The sequence below is a fragment of the Triturus cristatus genome, chromosome 3_2 (assembly GCF_964204655.1).
Source record: "Triturus cristatus chromosome 3_2, aTriCri1.1, whole genome shotgun sequence".
Taxonomy (NCBI): domain Eukaryota; kingdom Metazoa; phylum Chordata; class Amphibia; order Caudata; family Salamandridae; genus Triturus; species Triturus cristatus.
In genome coordinates this window covers 932,714,348-932,729,213 of record NC_140584.1, presented here as the reverse complement: position 1 = coordinate 932,729,213, position 14,866 = coordinate 932,714,348, and the positions used below count along the sequence as shown (strand labels likewise).

The 14,866-nt window shown below is 49.7% G+C and overlaps 1 protein-coding gene across 1 annotated transcript in view; it reads right to left on the bottom strand.

Moving 5' to 3' along the window:
• Positions 1 to 14,866, bottom strand: part of MED13 (mediator complex subunit 13) — a 1,552,815-nt gene that overhangs the window by 27,564 nt on the left and 1,510,385 nt on the right. The window lies entirely within an intron of this gene.

Here is a 14,866-nt window from a genome sequence, read left to right as displayed (position 1 = left end):
AGGCACCCGAAGCATGCTTGGAACATGAAGCCTGCACAGCCAAGCTGTCCGGATATGGATGAGTTGACAAGAAGTCAGGATCCCCTGGTGCAACCTTGTACCTTCTTGCCACCTGTCTGCACACCGCCGGAGATGAAAGGGGTTTCTTCCACACCTCCAAGACCGGCTCCAAGATGGCCTCATTGAAAGGCAACAAAGGCTCTGATGTTGATGATGGAGAATGCAACACTTCTGTAAGCAAGTTGGATTTGTACTCCACAGAAGGCAGCTGCAAATCCAAAAGTTCTGTTGCCTTTTTGATCACTACATGATAGGGAGCCAATTCCTGAGGTGGAGAAGACCTGGCAGATGCATGCTCCCACTCTGGGGTTGTATCCAACCCACTAGCTTCATCAATGCCTTCAAATTAATCTGAAGAAGAGTCGACCTCACCTTCTTCCACCTCTGTCCGATCTCTCCCTTCCTCCAACACCCTCTGGGCCTCCCTCCTCGACCGGATCCGGGGAGCCGGCGTCGACGTCGTACGCGGCGTTGGAGGAGCCAAAGGTACCGGAGTCGGCGGCGCCATAGGTGGAGTCGGCGGCGCCGCACGCGGCGCCGATGGAGTCGGCCTCGAAGTCTGCTGGTCCTTCCGAGGTCGAATCGGATCTCCAGGCGGCGCCGGAAACTGCCAAGAAGGCGCCATTGGCATAAAGGGGGCCTGAGCATACTGCTGCGGCACCCCCAGTGTAAAAGCCATCAAACCCACGGGACCAGTTGGTGCTCCGGATGGGTAGGCCGCCCTATTAAAAATGCCATACATAGCATTTAAGAAATTGGCAGAATCTGTACCTGGAGCCGGGAACTAAGGAAAAGGAACAGACCCTGTATCCCCTTGTGGAGTCTCCGGCGTCGGCTCCGCAGTATCTTCTACCGGAGCCTCAGACTCTTCAGGCACCGGAACAGACTCTTCCTGCTCCTGTTCAAGCATGGAAGCATCCGACTCCACTCGAACCGGAGTCGATGCCTTAGACGGATCCGATGACCGCGTCGGGGACTGATTCGGAGTCTGCTTCTTCGAAGGAGAACACCTCGGTGACTTCAAAGGTGAAGGAGAAGGAGACAAGCCTTTGCTCCGGCGTCGACGGGGCGAAGCCGACCTCGACCCCGACTTCCTGGACCTCGAGGACCGACGTCGAGAAGAATGTTTCCTCTTCTTGTGGTGCTTCTTCGACCTCGAAGACTTCGAAGTTGATGACCCCCTCTTCGACTTCTCCTTTTTCCTCCCTCTCTTCTCCTCACCGATCTTCTTCATGAAGAGCTTAGTCTTCCTCTCTTTGAGTGCTTTCGGGTTCATGCTTCTACAGCATCCGCACTCCATATCGTGTTCTGCAGAGAGGCACCATAAACAGTTCTGGTGTGGATCCGTCATCGACATCAGACCTCCACATTCCCTACAGGGCTTAAAGCCCGACTTTCTAGTCGAAGACATACTCGAATTAACAGAGTAACACGGCTAAACTACAAAGTAGCTAAAGAGCACTGGAAAAAAAAAAACGTTGCGTGGAAAAAAGGGAACGGACGTCATCACGCCGACGTGGGCTTATTATGGTTCCGGTGATGTCGAACGGAGTCGCGAGCGGAGCCGATGCATTATGACGTCGCCCACGTGGAGTGCTGGGGAAGAAAAGTTCCGTGGAATGCTGGCGCAGGGGATATTCACAAGGTGAGGAATCCACTGGCAGATGTATCCATCAGAAAGCTCGGACTAGGAAGGCTTTGAGGCGGATGCTGCCGGGGTGGATGTGGACTGACCGCGTCGTCCTCCGGTACCGCCTCGGCGGAAACCACGTCCGCGACCGCGTGCAGGCTGGTTCTGAGGCCGGTGGCTAGGCGGACGTGAGGAGGTGCCCCTTTCTTGGCCACGAAAGGAACGAAAAGCCGAAGTTTGTGGCCGCGGGGCCGAGAGGCCCAAGGACGTGGCCGTAGCCCGGGAGTCCTTGAAGCGAGCCAGCGCACTGTCCGCTTTGTCACCAAAAAGGCGAGCGCCGTCAAAAGGCATGTCCATGAGGGTGCTCTGTACATCCCCTGAAAAGGACGTGGACCGCAGCCAGGCGTGACGTCGAAGCGCCACCGTGGTAGAAATCGCCCTACCCAGCGAGTCCGTAGTGTCGAGTCCACATCGGATTGCATGGCGCGCTGCATCTCTCCCATCGGCCAGGGCCGAGGAAAGCCGCGCCCGGGCCTCCTCCGGGCACAGTGGCAGCACGTCCTCCACCGCATCCCACAGTGAGTGGGAATAACGGTCCAAGAGACAGGCGGTATTCAAAGACCGCAGGCCCAAACTGAGCGAAGAGAACAGCTTCTTACCAAACTGTTCCAGTCTCTTGGAATCCCGGTCCGGAGGAGCGGACGGGAAGGAGGATTGGGAGGTAGAGGCCTGGATAACCAGACTCTCGGGGGTGGGGTGTTGGGACAGGAAACTGGGGTCACCCGGAGCAGGGCGGTGGCGCCTGGCAACGTTCCTATCCACAGGAGGGACTGTGGAGGGCTTGGACCAGGTGCCCTGCAGAACGTCAGTGAGGGCCTCATTGAATGGCAGCAGAGGCTCAGTGGAGCATGCGGCATACTGAAGCACCTCAGTGAGGATGTTAGTCCTCACAGCCACGGCAGGCAGCTCAAGCCCAAGGGCTTCGGCCGCCTTGCGCAGCACCACAGAAAAAGCTGCACCCTCCTCCGAAGCCACAGTCGGAGGAGAGATGAATCCAGTGTCTGGAGAGGTATCCAACCCCCTGGCTTCCCCCTGGTCATCTGCCCAGTTCTGTGCAAGTTGGCTCTGAAGGGCCATAGGGTCATCAGACCCCTCCCAGTCGCCCCCGTCATCCGATTCCTGGTAAACAGGAGGAATGATCGTAGCCGGTCGATATACATAGTGTGTCTCTAGCGGCGTCGGATGCGGCGTCGGGCGGCGCCGCATCGGCGTCGGGACCGGACAGGGGCTGAACCGGGGATCGACGTCAACCAGAGCCGGCGTCGGGGGTGGCAACGGTGTCGGCGCCGGCGGAGGAGGCGTAACGAGGTCGACCGGCGTCGACGGGGGCCCAGGCTCGGGCCCCTCGGGGACCTGCGGCGTCTGGGCCGGAGCCTCCAACGGCGCCGGGGCCGGAGCCGCCGGCACGCGAGGTCGCCCAGTCGAGTCTGCGGGGCCCGAAGGCGCGCCAGCAGGCGTCGACGGCGAGGCCAGGCTCCTCATGGCCGAGAGGAAGGCCCTGACCTCCGCCAGCGTCGCGTCAGTCCCAGGGACCGTCGGGTATGGGGACTTGCGCGGCTCCTGCGGAGCCGCGGGGGTGGAACCACCCGGACCCTCGGCCGAGTCGCGCGACCGGCGAGCGGAGTCCGAAGAGCGGTGTCGCTTCTTGGACTTCTTGGAGTGCCTCGACTTACCCGAAGACTTCGAGCCAGACGAGTGACTATGTCGAGTGCGGCTCCGTGACCGATCCTTGGACCTCCTCCTGGACCGGGATCGAGAGCGGCGCGGAGCCGAGTGGCGAAGCTCGAGAAGCTTGCGGGACCGCTCCCGCCTAGCTTTCGAGGTCAGGGCCATACAATCGGAGCTCGACGCCGCATCGTGGTCGAGGCCCAAGCAGTACAGGCACCGGCGGTGAACATCGGTCACTGACATCAGTCGGTGACAGTCGTCGCAGGCCTTGAAACCAGGCATCCTACCGGCACCTGAGTCGAGAAATGACCAAAAAGAGTCAAAAAAGTTAGTCAAAAATTGACTAAAGGGGTAGCTCTCCCGGATCGGCGCTTACTGGCGCGGAAAAAAGAAGAACTGACGCCAGCGCGTGAGGGCGGCGTCTAAGTACTCCGACGACGTCATTCCGGCGCACGACGCAGACGACGGACGCGGAGCCGCAGACAACGCCTAGCGACGCGCAAGGGGTATTGCTGACGAAAAATCTTCCGGATCCAGTCTGACGCCTGGGGATATTCTAAGGTGAGGAATCTAACTAACGTGTTTCTTTAAGATATGCATAACACTACCTTCTGATAAAGCCTTACTGCTCGCCCACACTACCACAAATAGAGAGTAAGGTATTATCTACTATTACCTCTGTAAGCCTTTTCTGTGCACACTATACCTTACTTTGGTATAGTATATACAGAGCCAGCTTTCTACAAATGTTACTACAAAACCAAGAAACACTCAGTTGCAGATAAGTACCAGTTTAAAGTTAGCAATACTTTCAGGTACAGTAGGAATGCGTTGCAAATAGCAATACGAATACTTTACAGTAGTATTGTAAATACTTTGTGTTAACTGTGTTAATCAACAGTAGTAATGACATAGCAATGTAGAAAATAGACAGCGCAAATAGCAAAAAATACAATGCAATCCTATGGAAGGAAAACCGTTATGTGCATTAAAAGGTAAGTACACAACTTACTACCCCAGTCTTCGAGGGGTTCGACTAAAACACAGGGCAAGGTTCAAGTGGACACCAAGGATGCACAGGGGCTGCCGGGTGCAAAGGTCAAAGTTGATGTTGAGGGCCCAATGTTAGTTTATGGAGACTGAGGGTTATTGGAGAGGCACAGTTTGCTGGGTGTTTTGACAAGCACGGGGGCCATAAGGCAGCACCAAGCTTACACCACCAGCGGCAGAGAGGCGGCTGGGTGCAGGGTGCAAAGACAGCATTGGGCACCCAATGCAGGTGAATGGGTGAACACTTTAACAAAAAGGCTGCTGGCTCAGACCAGGAGGCTGGACGAAGGTGGCCAATGACTGAGCAGAAGTTGAGATGTCGGTGGACGCCTGAGCATCGTCAGCTGGGATCCCAAAGGTCAGGGGTGTGGATGCATGGGTTCCTTTAGACATCGGCAAATCTTCACCAGAGCAGGTCACGGGGACCCTTCGAATTGAGGCAGCAAGCATCTTCGTGGAGTCCAGGAGGGGGTCAGCCACTTATTGGTTCGAGGTCAGAATCGTTGGGGAGACTTCACTTGACTGGTGGGGCACTCATTCAGTCTATGGACGTCAAGTGCAGAGTGGGAAGGACTTGTGGTTCCAAAGGACAAGAGTCTATATGGTGTTGGTTTATTTGGAGACGGGGCCGCTGTCCTTGGTCATTAGGGAAGGCAGGCAATCCTCTGAGGAATTTAGAGGTTGCTGGGCCTGCAGGATGAGTTGTCTTCTTGGAGCAGGGTCTCGAAGCTTCAGTCTGGCTGGTAGGGCTGGAGCCAAGTCAGTTGTCATCTGGAGTCTTCACTGCTGCACGTCTGTTCAGTCCTTTTTTAGGTCGCCAAGGAACTAAAGAACAAGGTTCAGGGGCACTGAAAACTAAATTAAGGGGTGTTAGAGGTTGCAGGGCATTGGCTACAGACCTTTAGTATGACTACAACCTGTGTGTGTCCACTCCATTTGGTAAGTGGGGCACATCCCTGTTCATACTGGGTAACAATCTCCAAGTGAATAGGTAAGATTTTGAAGAGAGCAGTTCAGCTCAGCTCTGGACACATGAAGTACGTGGAGTAATTTCCCTTGTTTCTTCCTTGTGTGATACAAGTCCTGTAGCTTCTTTCACTTGTAGTTCTGGTACCTCTTGGAGTAGCTGAGTAGCTTTTCTTTTTTAATGTACCTTCCTCCTTGGGCTTTTGTCTGGAGGTGGTTTGATTAGCTCTATGCAGTAACCGTACTGTACTATGTTTAAGATCCATTTGTCTGAAGTGATCTCTCTCCATTTGTGGAGGAAGTACTGTAATCTGCCTCCTACTGGTGTAGAATGTTGGACGACCTGTTTGTTTGATGTCCTTTTCCCATTGCAGGCACACTCAGTGATGTTTGAGTGTGTGTAGTGTTAGGAATGCAGTTATTTTGTTATTGTGGGTGCTCCCCCTCTTTGCGGAAGGCCTCTACCTCGAAAGGATGGTCTTCCTTGCCAGTATTGCCAGGTTTGTTGTTGCCCGTGGCTTACTTCTTGGTAACCTTGTTGATATGACTGATGCAAGGTTGTGGGGTGATGGTTACCTCTGCCCAATGGCTTCCTTGAGGGGGGTGCCTCTACGCATGCCACCTCTGAATTGCAGAGCCCCTTTGATCTTGCAGTCTCTGTCTTTATTTGGTTCAGCGTGTCATCCACTACACTTTCAAAGAGCTGTTCCCCATTGTACGGTGCATTCAGTATATTGTTCTGCACCTATGGTTTGAATGCTGAAATCCGCAGTCATGCAGGTCTTATTTCTGTGTTGCCGATCATCTGTCTGCTTGATGTTTCTGCAGCATCCAGGGCAGATTTTAAGCATGTATTTGCTATATTCTTCCCTTCCTCTACCAAGTGGCATGATTTATTTTGCTATTGTTCCGGTAGGTGTTTTAGTAGCTCTCCTACCTCCTCCCAGTGTTGGTATGGCTGTCTGTTCAGCAATGCATTTGAATTTGCGATGTGCCTTTGGTTTGCCGCACTTCTCTCGACCTTTCTCCCCCTAAGGTCCATCCTCTTGCTTTCCTTGTCTGGTGGTGGACCAGTAGTAGTTGGTATATTAGCCCTTTTCCTGGCTGTGACTGTTATGGAGTCAGCTGCCACCGAACCCTTGATATAGATTGGATCCTTGGAGGAGTGTTTATATTTTTTTCTCTCCACTAGGCGTGACTGCCTTACATGTGGCACGCTCCTTAAATGCCTCCTTTCCTTGATCCAGCACACTTGGCATCATAGGAAGGAATTGGTTCCTTGATTGTGTAGGCATTAAAGTCTCAAACAGAAAACATGATTGGTGTTTTTCTTCCTCTAGCTGTACTCCATAGGTATCTGCTGCCTTCTTGATGACTTCGTTGTACATACCAATGTCGTCTGGTAGTGAAGGCCTCGAAAGATAGGTATCAACAGCTTCTTCTGGGGAGTCTGTGTCGAGGTCTTGCAATTGTAGCTCTTGAATCTCGGAGGTTTCCGAGCCCACGCAAGTCGTTTCTTCTTCTCTGAAAAAGAAGTCCTCTTCTTGTTTCTCGAGCAGTTCGGGGGTCGTCAGAGACTAACTCCTCGACACTCTTTTCAATTTTTGTCTAAGATTTCGGCGGTATCTTGAATTGCTTCAAGCTTTCGTTGAACTCTTTCTTTGCAAAATACTAGCAATTTTTTCTTCCAGCCGCCTCTTCTTTTTCTCTATCTACGACGTGTGCGTTTGGGCATCGAGACTTTCTGCCTTTTTCTTTGTGTTCGATGGCACCTTCACTGCTGGCTGGCATGTTTTGACCTCTTGTTTCGACGCCGATCTGTTTCCTTTCCTTGACTGTCTCTCGACGTCTTGGATTTTTTTACGATCTTTGCCATTACAGAGACCTTGTCTAAGGATCCTAAAGTGTCTGTCTCTGGACGCAACTGTGGACGTTGTGTGCTTCGAAGCCGAGGCTCTCTTCGAGGCCCTTTAGGATGTCTTTCGGGACTTGTCTAGTTTTTTTCAAGGTCACAATTCTCTTACTTCTCTCAAAGTCTTCTTTTCGACCGACGACTTGGAGGTCTATGTCCGCTTCGCCTTCTGGATCGTCTGCAACATTGCTAGAGAGGCCCAGCTCTCGAAGTGATGGTGCTGTGCCCTGCCCCTGCATATTGTAGTTGTCTCTTCTCTGTCTCTCTTACTCTCAAAGTTTTTGGGGTGAAAGCCGAACACGTGTTGCAATCTTCACTTCGGTAAACCAGTGGTAAGCAGAGGTTGAAAACTGGATGTTGGTCCTTCTGGGCGCACTTGTGATGCAAATTTTGGCAAAACTTGAAGAGTGTCTTGTCCATCACTGCGCACAGGGAGTCCTCTGTATGCGCATTGTCCGGTCGTCTGCGAGGTTGTTCTTTCACCTCTCGGCGCCCTCTGGCACCTTGATTCAAAGTCCGTTACCTTGAATCGTCGTACTGTATGTTCTTGATTATTATTTTTAAAATTTTCGTCTATTCTCTCCAACTTTCTGGAGCTCATTCCGTATCGAACCAGACCCAAAAGCAGAAAAAAAAATCTGAGGATGCCGACCAAAGGTGGGAGCTTCCGGAGGAAGAACGAATAATGTCATGAGGGGGCACCGAATGGTGGTACGTCGACACCAACAAACAAACAAAAAAGGAAAAAATACAACAGTTATGGACCCAACAATTAGGTGGTAGAATAATGCACAGCATGTGAATCCAGAAAAGATTCACCCTTCAACACACTGTTTCAGTATGTTATCCTCCCTCTATCGGTGGCAATAAAAAAAAAAAAAAAATACCCCTGCGGTAAGTACAGTAAACGAATACAATATAGCTTGGACAAGGTCCTAGCAGTAGAAAAGTAACTTAAGGCTTGGCCACAAAAATGGAGACTTAATAGCCTGCTCTCAAAGGATCTGGTTTCACAAGACACCCATCTCCAAGAGGAGAGAGAGGAAACCAAAATATTAAACCAAGGAGGACTTTCTGGCACCAACTATTGGAGGGAGGAATATGCACAGCATGCAAATCTAGGAGATTCATGCTGAAAACCATCCTGTGTTTCCTGATGAATAAATGTGCAAATAAGAATCTTGAAGGTCTATCACACGTATCAAATCCCCTTGGTGTAAGTGGGGCTATAGCTGATGCAACTCCAACATTCTGAGTCATTCTTTCTTTATCTATTTGTTTGTCCGTTCCAGTTCAAAACATGGTCTGAAGCTTCATATGGACCAGAATGTAAGAATACATTTTTCGGTATGAAGGTACTTCCTCCACAGCAGCCTTCGGAAACCAGTGGTTTACTTCCTCTGAAAGCCCTTCTTGATAATGAAAGGAATTCTTTGGTGGTATACTAGGCCGAAGATATTTGAACTTGAGAGAACATGCACTATGAACAATACTCAAGACCCCCCCCCCCCCCCCCATCCCATGGAGTTCTTTCGTGTCAGCTTAATCAGGCAGCTGCACTTGCAGTTACTAGGCTAATGACCGCTGTGCCACATTTTCCTTCCCACGATTACTAGCCTTGTCCATGGAACACTGGATTAAGATGCAATCATGTGAGATTTCTTTGCAGCAGATATCACTGAATTAGGAGGACATACAATCTAAAGGGTCCGGATCAGGTGCCTAATATTTTTTCAGCAGTCTGGAAGGTGCAGTCTTTGCAGGAACTTGTGTCAGAAACAGTTGCATTGGCAGGGTCAAAGAGTCCTGGTAATATGGACAATAAATGCCTTAAAGAAGCCCTGTGGTGAAGTGTTTAAAAAAATCACCAACTTAGTGGTGGTAGGAGTCGAGATTGGAATGTTCAATTTGGTACCTCCCCTTACCAATACTTCATTAAAGGTATTGTGCTCTACTGGTGATACTCTGGCCAGTGGGGAATTAGTGTCTGAAAATAATCGCCGCTGGAACCATGATCTGTAGGTTGACACTGAAGGTAAATAATGGCATCTAGAGGTTCGTGTGAAAAGATCTTCCACTACAACTTCTATGGTGCCTTGAAGGAGTTTTAGAGCTTCGTGAGGTTCTAAATCTTTGTGGAGATCGAGATCTAGTGTGTCACTGTTTAAGTGGTGCTAGTGTACGCTAAGGTGGTACCTGTGGAACCACTGGTGACCTTGGTTGCTGTGGTGAAACAGTTGCTGGTGGTGTGGACCAAAAGCTTGGCCACAATGACCTTTGAGGCAAAGGAATGTGGGACAAACTGACCACAGATCCCACATACCTTAAATAAATGAGAGTGTCTTAGAGCACACAACTACTCCTGGGAGTGTCCCTGAACTAAGTGCTGTGGAGCAAAACAGATCAAACCTTCACACCAGTTACTGAGCTAACAACCAGGTTTTCATTTTCCTATGAGATAGTAATTCAGGGCCAGGGCCCAAAGTTCAAGAGGGATCTGAGTCTATGACGTAGCTGCAAGAATGGAGAACGAACAACCCCCTCCTAATCTGCCTGATCCGAGGCACTCCCACCGACAGATAAGGTTAAAATCTTTGTGAGGGATAACGGGGGGCCGAAAAAGAACGCTCAATAACCCACGACTAAATATTTGAAAACGATCCTCTTCTCAATTGCCAACCAATAAAGGGATTTTAAATCAGTGGATATTGAAGCATGCCAAGGAAGCCTCAAAAAGAAGCAACATTCTGAACTACTTGAAGCCGTCTAATCAGACATTTGGACAGCCCAGGGTGAAGGGCATAGTCATGGTCCAATCTGGAAGTTACCAGCGTGAGCCACCTTCATTCTAAAATGGGGCGAGAGCAGAAAAAGAAATTTAAGGATGCAATGTAGCCCAAATCAAGAACCTACACCTACAGTTGGAGAGTTGGTTAACAAACCTGACCAAGATTTTAGGCCACAGGAGTAGGCGGTGGAAGTGATGGAAGTGTAGGCCAGCCTAACTCCCACCAGTAAACTTGATATGACACAATTAATAAAACTTGTTGTTTCAGAAGTGCTTCTCAGCTGACTTTCATGCATACAGTCAAACACTACACACAAACAAGCTTTAAAAGGTCGTCTCCACATTTGTTGGGTCATCCCCATAAGAGAGAAGCAGTGTGTCATCCGTAAGGTGATTTTGAACCCAAATGATTTGAACAGGGTGGCCTGCAAAGCCATATGTGTTGAATAGAGTTCGTTTTAAAGGAAAGCCCTGTGGCACCCCGTGCTTGAGGGGTCTAATGGTAGATGAAAAGGGAGCCAGTCACAGACTGCCCCCTTGAAGGGCCAGAAAATATAAGATCGAGCCCCCCACCTAACCTCCATACCCCCCAGATAGGCAAGACATTGCAGGATTATTAAGTGGGAGACAACTATCGAACGTCCCCAAAAGATCAAATAAAATCAAAGTGGTCTCTGGGGGGGCAAAATCCAGACTCAAATTGAAGCAAAAACTGGCGCTCCTCCAAAAATTCAGAGAGCAGATTATTAAGGAATATGCTACTTACCAGTATGCATCTGTTCTTGGCATGTAGAGCTGCAGAGTCACACACTGAGGATAAGCTCGACATCTGGTGTTGGGCTCGGATGATTGCAGGTTGTTGTTGTCTTCGGAAGAAGCCTTTGGTCACGAGGTTGGTGACTCCTCCCCTGGACAACAGTGCGCATGGGCATCCACTCCATCGTCAGATTGTTTTTTCGCCATGATGGGAAAAGATGGAGTGTATAGGAATGAAAGAAAGGATGTCCATGTGTAATGTCTAAGTAAGACAGATGCTGGAACAGATAAAGGTCCCGGGGAGGCCGGCGGGCGTGTGTGACTCTGCAGCTCTACATGCCAAGAACAGATGCATACTGGTAAGTAGCATATTCCGTTCGAGGCATATGAGCTGCAGATCACACACTGAGGATAGATTATACAGCAGTGCTTCCCCTTAGCGGTGGTCGCCTGTATCTGTTGCAGCAGTTTGAAATAAAGTTTTTAGGACAGCCTGGCCCACTGAGGCCTGTTGTTTGGCCTGCACGTCAACACAGTAGTGTTTAGTGAAGGTATGCGTGGTCGACCACGTGGCTGCCTTGCAAATGTCTTCTAAGGGAATGTTACCTAAGAAGGCCATAGAAGCCCCTATTTTACGCGTGGAATGCGCCCTAGGGGGAACTGTAAGTGTACGTTTAGCCTTTTGGTAGCATATTTGGATGCATTTAACTATCCACCGGGCTATACCGGATTTGGAGATTGGATTGCCTTTATGTGGTGGTGCGAAAGCAACAAAGAGTTGTTTTGTCTTTCGAAAAGGTTTTGTCCTATCGATGTAATAAAGCAAGGCTCTTTTGACATCTAAGGTATGTAGGGCCCTTTCAGCTACGGAGTCTGGGTTTGGGAAAAAGACTGGTAGCTCTACTGATTGGTTAAGGTGGAAAGGGGAAATCACTTTTGGAAGAAATTTAGGGTTTGTCCTAAGAACCACTTTGTTACGGTGTAGTTGTAAGAAAGGTTCCTCTAGTGTAAGGGCTTGTATTTCACTTACTCTGCGTAGGGAAGTGATTGCGATAAGGAAAGCTACCTTCCATGTTAGGAATTGTAATTCACATTTGTGCATAGGTTCAAATGGGGGACCCATAAGTCTCGTTAGAACCACATTGAGATTCCACACTGGGGCAGGTGGCAATCTTGGGGGAAGAATTCTTTTGAGACCTTCCATAAACGCTTTGATGGCTGGTACCTTAAAAAGGGACAGGTGTTGCCTATTTTGCAAGTAGGCTGCCAAGGCTGCTAGGTGTAAACGTATAGAGGAATACGCTAGATTGCATCTTTGCAAGTGTAGTAGATAGCAAATGATGTTTTGGATGGAAGCATCCAATGGATGTATGTCATTATTAGCGCAGTAGATGGCAAATCGTTTCCATTTTGCGGCATAACATGCTCTAGTAGTAGGTCGTCTAGCTTCCTTTATGATATTCATACAGTCTGGAGGGAGATTGAGGTATCCGAACTCTAAGACCTCAGGAGCCAGATCGCTAGGTTCAGTGTTTGAGGATCTGGGTGTCTGATTTCTCCATGGTTCTGGGTTAATAGATCCGGGGAGAGGCGTAGCCTTTGATGTGGAACTAAAGATAGTTCCAGAAGTGTGGTGAACCACGGTTGACGTGCCCAAGTGGGAGCTACTAGTATTAGCGTTAGCGACTGTTGTTTCAGTTTGCGTACCACAAATGGAACTAGTGGGAGAGGCGGAAAAGCGTACGCAAATCTGCCTGACCAGTTCATCCATAGGGCATTGCCCTTCGACTGTGGGTGTGGAAACCTGGCGGCGAAGGTTGGGCATTTTGTGTTTTCGGGAGTGGCGAACAGGTCTATGTCTGGTTGTCCCCATTTTTGGAAGAAGGGGAGTAGAACCTTGGGGTGTAATTCCCATTCGTGGATCTGCTGCGTGTGGCGACTTAGGAGGTCGGCCACTTGATTGTGGATCCCTGGGAGATGTTCTGCTAACAGGTAGATGTTTTGGGGAATTGCCCATCTCCAGATTTGCTGTGCCAGTTGGGACAGTTGGAGAGAATGTGTCCCTCCCTGTTTCTGTATATAATACATTGTCGTCATATTGTCTGTGCGTATGAGGACAGTTTTGTTCTTTAGGTGTACTTGAAAGGATTTTAGTGCTAGGAACACTGCTAAGAGTTCCAGGTGGTTGATGTGGAGCAGTTTCTGTTGACTGGTCCATCTGACCTGAGTGGTATGGTGAAGGAGGTGGGCTCCCCACCCTGTGAGATGCGTCGGTAGTTAGCACAACTTGTGGAAGAGGCTCTAAGAACGGCCGCCCTTTGGACAGGTTGATGGTGTTCCACCATTTCAGTGAGCGAAGTGAGCGACTGTCCACCAACACCAGATCGGTAAGTTGTCCGTGAGCTTGGTTCCACTGTTGTGCTAGACATTCCTGCAAGGGACGCATTTGAAGTCGTGTGTGTGGGACTATGGAGATGCATGACGCCATCATGCCTAGGAGCTGCATGAACACTCTTGCTGGAAGAGATGGATGAGTTTGAAATTGAGAGATGAGATTTTGTATACTGGCTATCCTGGCAGTGCTGGGATAAGCAATGGCTTTGGATGTTTCTATGGTTGCTCCTAGATACTGATGTAAGTGGGAAGGTTGTAGATGGGATTTGGGGTAGTTGATAGTGAATCCCAAATTGTGGAGAGTTTGAATCGTGCGATGAGTGTGGAGAACGCATTTTTGGTGAGTATTGGCTTTTATGAGCCAATCGTCCAGATAGGGGAAGACATGGATCTGTTGTCTTCTGAGGTGCGCCGCCACGACTGCTAAGCACTTGGTGAACACTCTGGGTGCTGTTGTTACTCCGAATGGGAGAACTGTAAATTGATAGTGTTGCCCATCTACCACAAATCGTAGATATTTTCTGTGAGCGGGATGCATAGGGATGTGAAAGTACGCGTCCTTGAGGTCCAACGTGGCAAGGAAGTCTCCCTGTTGTAATAGTGGGAGGACTTGTTGGAGGGTGGTCATATGAAAATGATCCGAATGTATATACTGGTTTAGTAATCTGAGATCCAGTATGGGCCGTAATGTTTTGTCCTTTTTGGGAATGAGGAAGTATAGAGAATACACCCCTGTTCCCTGATGTTGAAGAGGGACTGGTTCTATCGCATGTTTTTGTAACAGGGATTGAACTTCTTGTTTGAGGAGAGAGAGATGATGTGAGGACATTGGACGTTGTTTGGGTGGTATGTTTGGGGGGGATTGTATGAGTTCGAGGCAGTAGCCAGACTGGATAATTTGTCTTACCCATCTGTCTGTGGTGATGGAAGTCCAGACAGGTAGGAATTGTTGGAGCCGCCCCCCGACCGGAGTGGAATGGTCTGGGGGGAGTGGTGGCAAGTCACTGTTTGGTGGCTGGGGAGGTGCGGGTGTTGTTGTTGTTGCCCCGCCCTCGACCTTTGTTATTGTTTCCCCTATAACCTCCTCGGAAATATCCTCTGTTAGGGGATGTTTGTCCAGAATTTTTAAAGGTGGACGTGGTCTCAGCTGCCGTGTTTTTGGAGCCTCCTCTATAAAAGGAGCGACGAAAGGAACCCCGGGTTTGAGGAGACTGCAGTGCTCCCATAGACTTGGCAGTCTCATTATCCTTCTTCATTTTCTCTAATGCAGTGTCCACTGCAGGGCCAAATAACTGCTCTTGGTTGAAAGGTTGAGCTAGAATTGCGGTTTGAACCTCCGGTTTAAAACCGGAAATACGGAGCCAGGCATGTCGTCTGAGTAAGACGCTAGTATTGACCGCCCGAAAAGCAGTGTCTGCCGCATCTAAGGCGCATTTAATGGAGGCATTAGATATTAGCTTGCCTTCTTGAATGAGGTCAGTGGCCTGGGATTTAAAGGGTTCAGGCAGATGTTGCAGAAGGTCCTCAAGTTGGTCATAATGCGCCCTATCATACCGGGCTAACAGGGCCTGGGTATTGGCAA